This window comes from Symphalangus syndactylus, chromosome 3, assembly GCF_028878055.3.
Source record: "Symphalangus syndactylus isolate Jambi chromosome 3, NHGRI_mSymSyn1-v2.1_pri, whole genome shotgun sequence".
NCBI lineage: Eukaryota > Metazoa > Chordata > Mammalia > Primates > Hylobatidae > Symphalangus > Symphalangus syndactylus.
Genome location: NC_072425.2, coordinates 60,602,294 through 60,608,293, shown reverse-complemented (window position 1 = coordinate 60,608,293; position 6,000 = coordinate 60,602,294).

The following is a 6,000-nucleotide window of genomic DNA, read 5'->3' as shown; positions in this document are numbered from 1 at the left end:
AAAAATTCCCCCTTTTGCTCATTATTTATCAAAAGGGCAAAATCGAGAATATTTTTAAAATCACAAAAAAGGCAAAATGGACATTTAGAGTCTTCCAGCGCCCCAGATACATCCACACATTTTTAAGAGGGAGGAAAAAGCCTAATTGTTTCTTCCTAGAAATATTTAAATAGTTTATTTTATTTAAGGGTCTAGGGTATAGGATTATTTTAGTTTTCTAACATAACATGGAACTGCCTTATGGAGAGTATTTAAAATAAGAGATGCTTGCAAACAGTCCCCCTTTTATGAATTAATTTTGTGATATATATTATATGGTACATAAAGCACATCATATATATAAATATAATTTAGATATATATTAAGATATGCATAAATATATAATTGTATCCAAGGTCAAGGAATAGAACCAGCAGCCCAAAAGATTACCCTGGTGTGTCTCTTCCTATTACAATCCTGTCCCAGCCCCTAGAGATAAACAATGAAATGACTTTCATGATAATCATGTATTTGATTTTGTATGTTATCATCTGTAAAATATCAATATGTAATTAAATTAATTTTGCCTATTTTCAAATTTCATATGTCTAAAATCATACTATTCATATTCTTTTCTTTCTTCTTTCACATAGTATTGTTTGAGATCCATCCATATTGTTACTATATAGGGGAGGCTTGTTAATCTATTTTAGATGGACTTCTTTTCCCCAGTTTTTTACTATAACAAATGATGCTTCTATGAATATGTACATAAGATTCTTCAGGGTATATATACTTAAGGGTGGAATTGTTGGGTTATGGGATCCATGAATCTTCAGCTTTGTAAGGTAATGCCAAAATATGTTCCAAAATGGTTGTAACAATTTACACTACCACCAGTTCTGTAAGAGAATTTTGGTTGGTCCCAAATTTCACCAACCCTGGGTATTATCAGACTTCTAAATTTTTGCCATGTTGGTAGAGGTATTCTTTGTTGAGTAGAGTGTTCTGTATATGTCTGTTTGATCCAATTGGTTTATTCTGTGGTTCTATTTTCCTTATCTTCTATGTGTTTGTTCTATTTAATATTGAGAGTGGGATATTGAAGTCTCCAACTATCATTGTAGAATGATTTCTCCATTCAATTCTATTAGTTTTTGCTTCATAAATTTTGATAGTTTATTAGATGCATAAATGTTTATATCTACTTGCTGTATTGAACATTTTATTAATATATAAAATCTTCTGTCTCTTGCAACCTTTTTTGACTTAAAGTCTATTTTGTCTGATATTATGTATCCACTTCTATTCTCTTTAGGTTACTATTTGCATGGAATATCCATTTCTATCCTTTCGCTTTCAACCTATTTGTGTCTTTGGGTCTACAGCAAGTGTCTTGTGGAGAGCATTTAGTTGGATCACGGTTTTTATCTACATCAATTTTGCCAGTCTCTTTTGATTGGATTATTTAGTCCATTTACATTTAAAGTAATTACTGATAGAAAAGACTGCTGTCATTTTGCTGTTTATTTTCTATATGCCTTATAGCATTTTGATTTCTCATTTCCTGCATTACTGTCATTTAAATTCTTTCTGTGTATATTCTTTTTTTTTTTTTTTTGAGGTGGAATTTCGCTCTTGTTGCCCAGGCTGGAGTGCACTGACACAATCTCAGCTCACTGCAACCTCCACCTCCTGGGTTCAAGTGATTGTTCTGCCTTAGCCTCCCAAGTAGCTAGGATTACAGGCCATTTAGATTTTTCTTTATGTGAAGAGCCTAATATTCTTTTTTCTCTACTTTTTTATGGTAGGGAATACATGTAACATAAATACACATAGCATAAAATTTAAAATCTTCATCATTTTTAGGTATACAGTTTAGTGACATAAAGTATATTCACATTGTACAATTATCACCACCATCCGTCTCCCATCAGGTCCAGGGCTTTTCTTTCTTAAAAGAAAAGTTTGATTATTGATTCAATATTCTTACTAGGTATAAGTCTATTAAACATTTCTATTTATTTGTGGTTTAATCTTGGTGAATTTTCTGTTTCTAGGAATTTTTCCATTTCATCTAGGTTACAAATTTGTTGGTGTACAATTGCTCATAGTACTCTTACCCTTTTTTATTTCTGTAGAATTTGTAGTAATGTTCCCACTTTGATTTCTCATTTTAGTAATTTGAGTCTTCTTCCTTTTTTTCTATCTAGCTGAAGTCGATTTTGTTAATCTTGTTGAAAGACCAACTTTTGGTTTTGTTAATCTTCTCTATTATTTTTCTTTTTTTATTTAATTTATCTCTGCTTTAGTCTTTATTATTTCCTTCCTTCTACTAGCTTTATGTTTAGTTTGTTCTTCTTTTTCTAATTCCTTACTTTGCAAAGTTAGGTTGTTGATTTGAGATTTCTTACTTTTTAATATAAACACTTACAGTAATTTCCCCCTTAGCACTGCTTTCACTGTGTCCTGTAGGTTTTGGTATTTTGTGTTTTTGTTTTCATTTGTCTCTAAGTATTTTGCAACTTCTTTTGTAATTTCATCTTTGTTCCATTGGTTAAGAGTGTGTTAATTTCCACAAGTTTGTAAATTTTTCCATTTTTCTTTTGTTACTGATATCTAACTTCCTGTCTTTGTGGCTGGAGAAGATACTTTGACATCTATCTTTTAAAGTCTATTGATGGAAGATGAGTCAAACGAGACAAAACAAAAAAAACGGAAAGTCTTTTGAGACTTAGCTTGTGGCCTAATATATGGTCTGTCCTGGAAAATGTTCCATATGCACTGGAGAAAAAACAGGTATTCTGTTGTTGGGTAGAGTGTTCTGTATATGTCTGTTTGATTCAATTGGTTTATTCTGTGGTTCAAGTCCTCTATTTTCCTTATCTTCGGTGTGGTTGTTCTATTTATTATTGAGAGTGAGATATTGAAATATCCAACCATCATGGTAGAGCTATTTCTCCAATTCTATTAGTTTTTGCTTCGTATATTTTGATAGTTTGTTATTAGATGCATGTTTATTATGTCTACTTGCTGTATTGAACATTTTATTTATACATAATGTCTTGTCTCTTGCAACCTTTTTAGATTTAAAGTCTATTTTGTCTGATATTATGTAGCCACTTCTCTTTAGGTTACTATTTGTGTGGAATATCCATTTCTATCCTTTTACTTTCAACCTATTTTTGTCTTTGGATCTAAATCAAGTGTCTTGTGGAGAGCATTTAGTTGGATCATGGTTTTTATCTACATCCATTTTGCCAGTCTCTGTCTTTTGATTGGATTATGTAGTCCATTACATTTAAAGTAATTAGTGATAAGACTTGTCATTTTGCTGTTTTCTATATGCCTTGTAACTATATTCCTTTGCAGTGTTCATATAACCTCATGGGAGAGGCCAGACATATATAAGCAATGATGACAATTTCATTACCTTTGTGTTTTTTTCTTCAAAGACTGTTATGAAGTGGAATTTTTCATAAAAGGCTGGTTTTGGAGGCCAAGACCAGCATTTTAAAAAATTTTAAGTTCAGGCGTACATTGCAGGTTTGTTACATAGGTAAGCTTGTCACAGGGGTTGTACAAATTATTAAATCACCCAGGTACTAAGCCTAGTACCCACTGGTTATTTTTCCTGATCCTCTCACTCCTTCCACTCTCCAACCTCTGGTAGGCCCCAGTGTATGTCGTTCCCCCTATGCATTCATGTGTTTTCATTTAGCCCTCACTTGTTAAGTGAGAACATGGGGTATTTGGTTTCCTGTCCCTGCGTTAGCTAAGGATACCGGCCTCCAGCTCCATCCATGTTCCTGCAAACGACACAATTTTGCTGTTTTTTGTTTTTTTTTGTTTATGGCTGCATAGTATTTATCGTGTATTTGCACATTTTCTTTATCCAGTCTGCCATTGATGGCCATTTAGGTTGATTCCACATCTTTGCTATTGTGAACAGTGCTGCAATGAACACGTGTGCATGTGTCTTTATGACAGAACGATCTATATTCCTCTGGATATATATCCAGTAATGGGATTGCTGGGTCAAATTGTATTTCTGTTTTTAGTTATTTGAGAAATCACTGCACTATCATCCTCAATGATTGAACTATTTTACACTCCCACCAAGAGTGTATAAGCATTCCTTTTTCTCCACAACTTCGCCAGCATCTGTTATTTTTTGACTAACAGCAGCCATTCTTACTGGTGTGATGTGGTATCTCACTGTGATTTTGATCTGCCTCTAATGATAGTGATGTTGAGCTTTTTTTTTCATGATTGTTGGCTGCATGTCTTCTTTTGAAAAGTGTTCATGTCTTTTGCCCACTTTTTAATGTTTTTTTTTCCTTGTAAATTTAAGTTCCTTATAGATGCTGGATATTAGACCTTTGTCTGATGCATAGTTCGCAAAAATTTTCTCCCGTTATGTAGGCTGTCTGTTCACTCTGTTGATAGTTTCCTTTGCTGTGCAGAAGCTCTTTAATTAGATCCTGTTTGTTAAATTTTGCTTTTGTTGCAATTGCTCTTGGTGTCTTTATCATGAAATCTCTGCCTGTTTCTATGTCCGGAATAGTATTGCCTAGGTTGTCTTCCAGAGTATTTACAGTTTGGGGTTTTACATTTAAGTCTTTAATCCATCTTAATTTTTGCATATGGTGTAAGGAAGGGATCCAGTTTCTGTTTTCTGATATGGTTAGCCAGTTATCCCAGCACTATTTATTAAATAGGGAATCCTTCCCCCATTGCTTATTTTTGTCAGGTTTGTTAATTATCAGATAGTTGGAGGTGTGTGGCCTTATTTCTGGCTGCACCTATTCTGTTCAATTGAAGACCAGCATTTATGTGTTCATCTTTGTTATCACATACATAAAATTGTATTTTATTTTTATTTTTTTGCGACAGCGTCTTGCTCTGCTGCCCAGGCTGGCATGCAGCAGTGTGATCTCAGCTCACTGCAACCTCCACCTCTGGGGTTCAACCGATTCTTGTGCCTCAGCCTCCCCAGTAGCTGGGACTATAGGCATGCACCACCACAAATGGCTAACTTTTGTATTTTTAGGAGAGACAGGATTTCACTATGTTGCCCAGGCTGGTCTGGAACTCCTGGCCTCAAGTGATCCACTTGCCTCAGCCTCCCAAAGTGCTGGGATTATAGGTATGAGCCACTGTGCCTGGCCTAAAATCCTGTATTTTAATGAATCATAATTGTATTTTACTGCCTCTACTAAAAACAGTTGAATCCCATAAACTAATTATTATAGCAATTGATTAGACTAGTGAAAAAGCTCTCATTTATTCCTCCTACACAACAATGCCCCTGCCTTTTCTTTTGAGACAGTGTCTTCCTCTGTTGTCCAGGCTGAAGTGCAGTGTTGCAATCACGGCTCACTGCAGCCTCAACCTTCCAGGCTGAAGCAAGCGTCCCACCTCAGCCTCCAAAGTAGCTAGGACCACAGGCACATGCCACCACAACTGGCTGATTATTTAAAAATTTCTCGTAGGAATGGGTTCTCACTATGTTGCCCAGACTGGTCTTGAACTTCTGGGCTCAAGTGATCCTTACATCTCAGCTTCTAAAGTGTTGGGATTACAGGCATGAGCCACCAAACCCAGCTACCAATACTCTTTCTATTCCCAGTGAGTCATGTTATTATTCCCAAGCCAAATTGTTTTTGTTTGTTTGCAATCTGTATACTTTTTTTTTCTTGTTTTACTGCATGAGGTAGGATCACCTATACAGTATTGACATGGGGGAAGTGTGGAGATTAGACAACCTTGGCTTAACTCTTATCTTATGGTGAAAGCATTCACAGACATTATTATTATTAGTTTTACAGAGACAGGGTTTCGCCATGTTGCCCAGGCTGGTTACGAACTCCTGGGCTCAAACAATCCATCCACCTCAGCCTCCCAAAGTGCTGGGATTACAGGTGTGAGTCACTGCACCCAGCCCTAATTCTTTTCTTTCTTTGTCATCCATTCAGTGTTAAGATCACAGCTTACTGCATCCTTGACCTCCCAGACTCC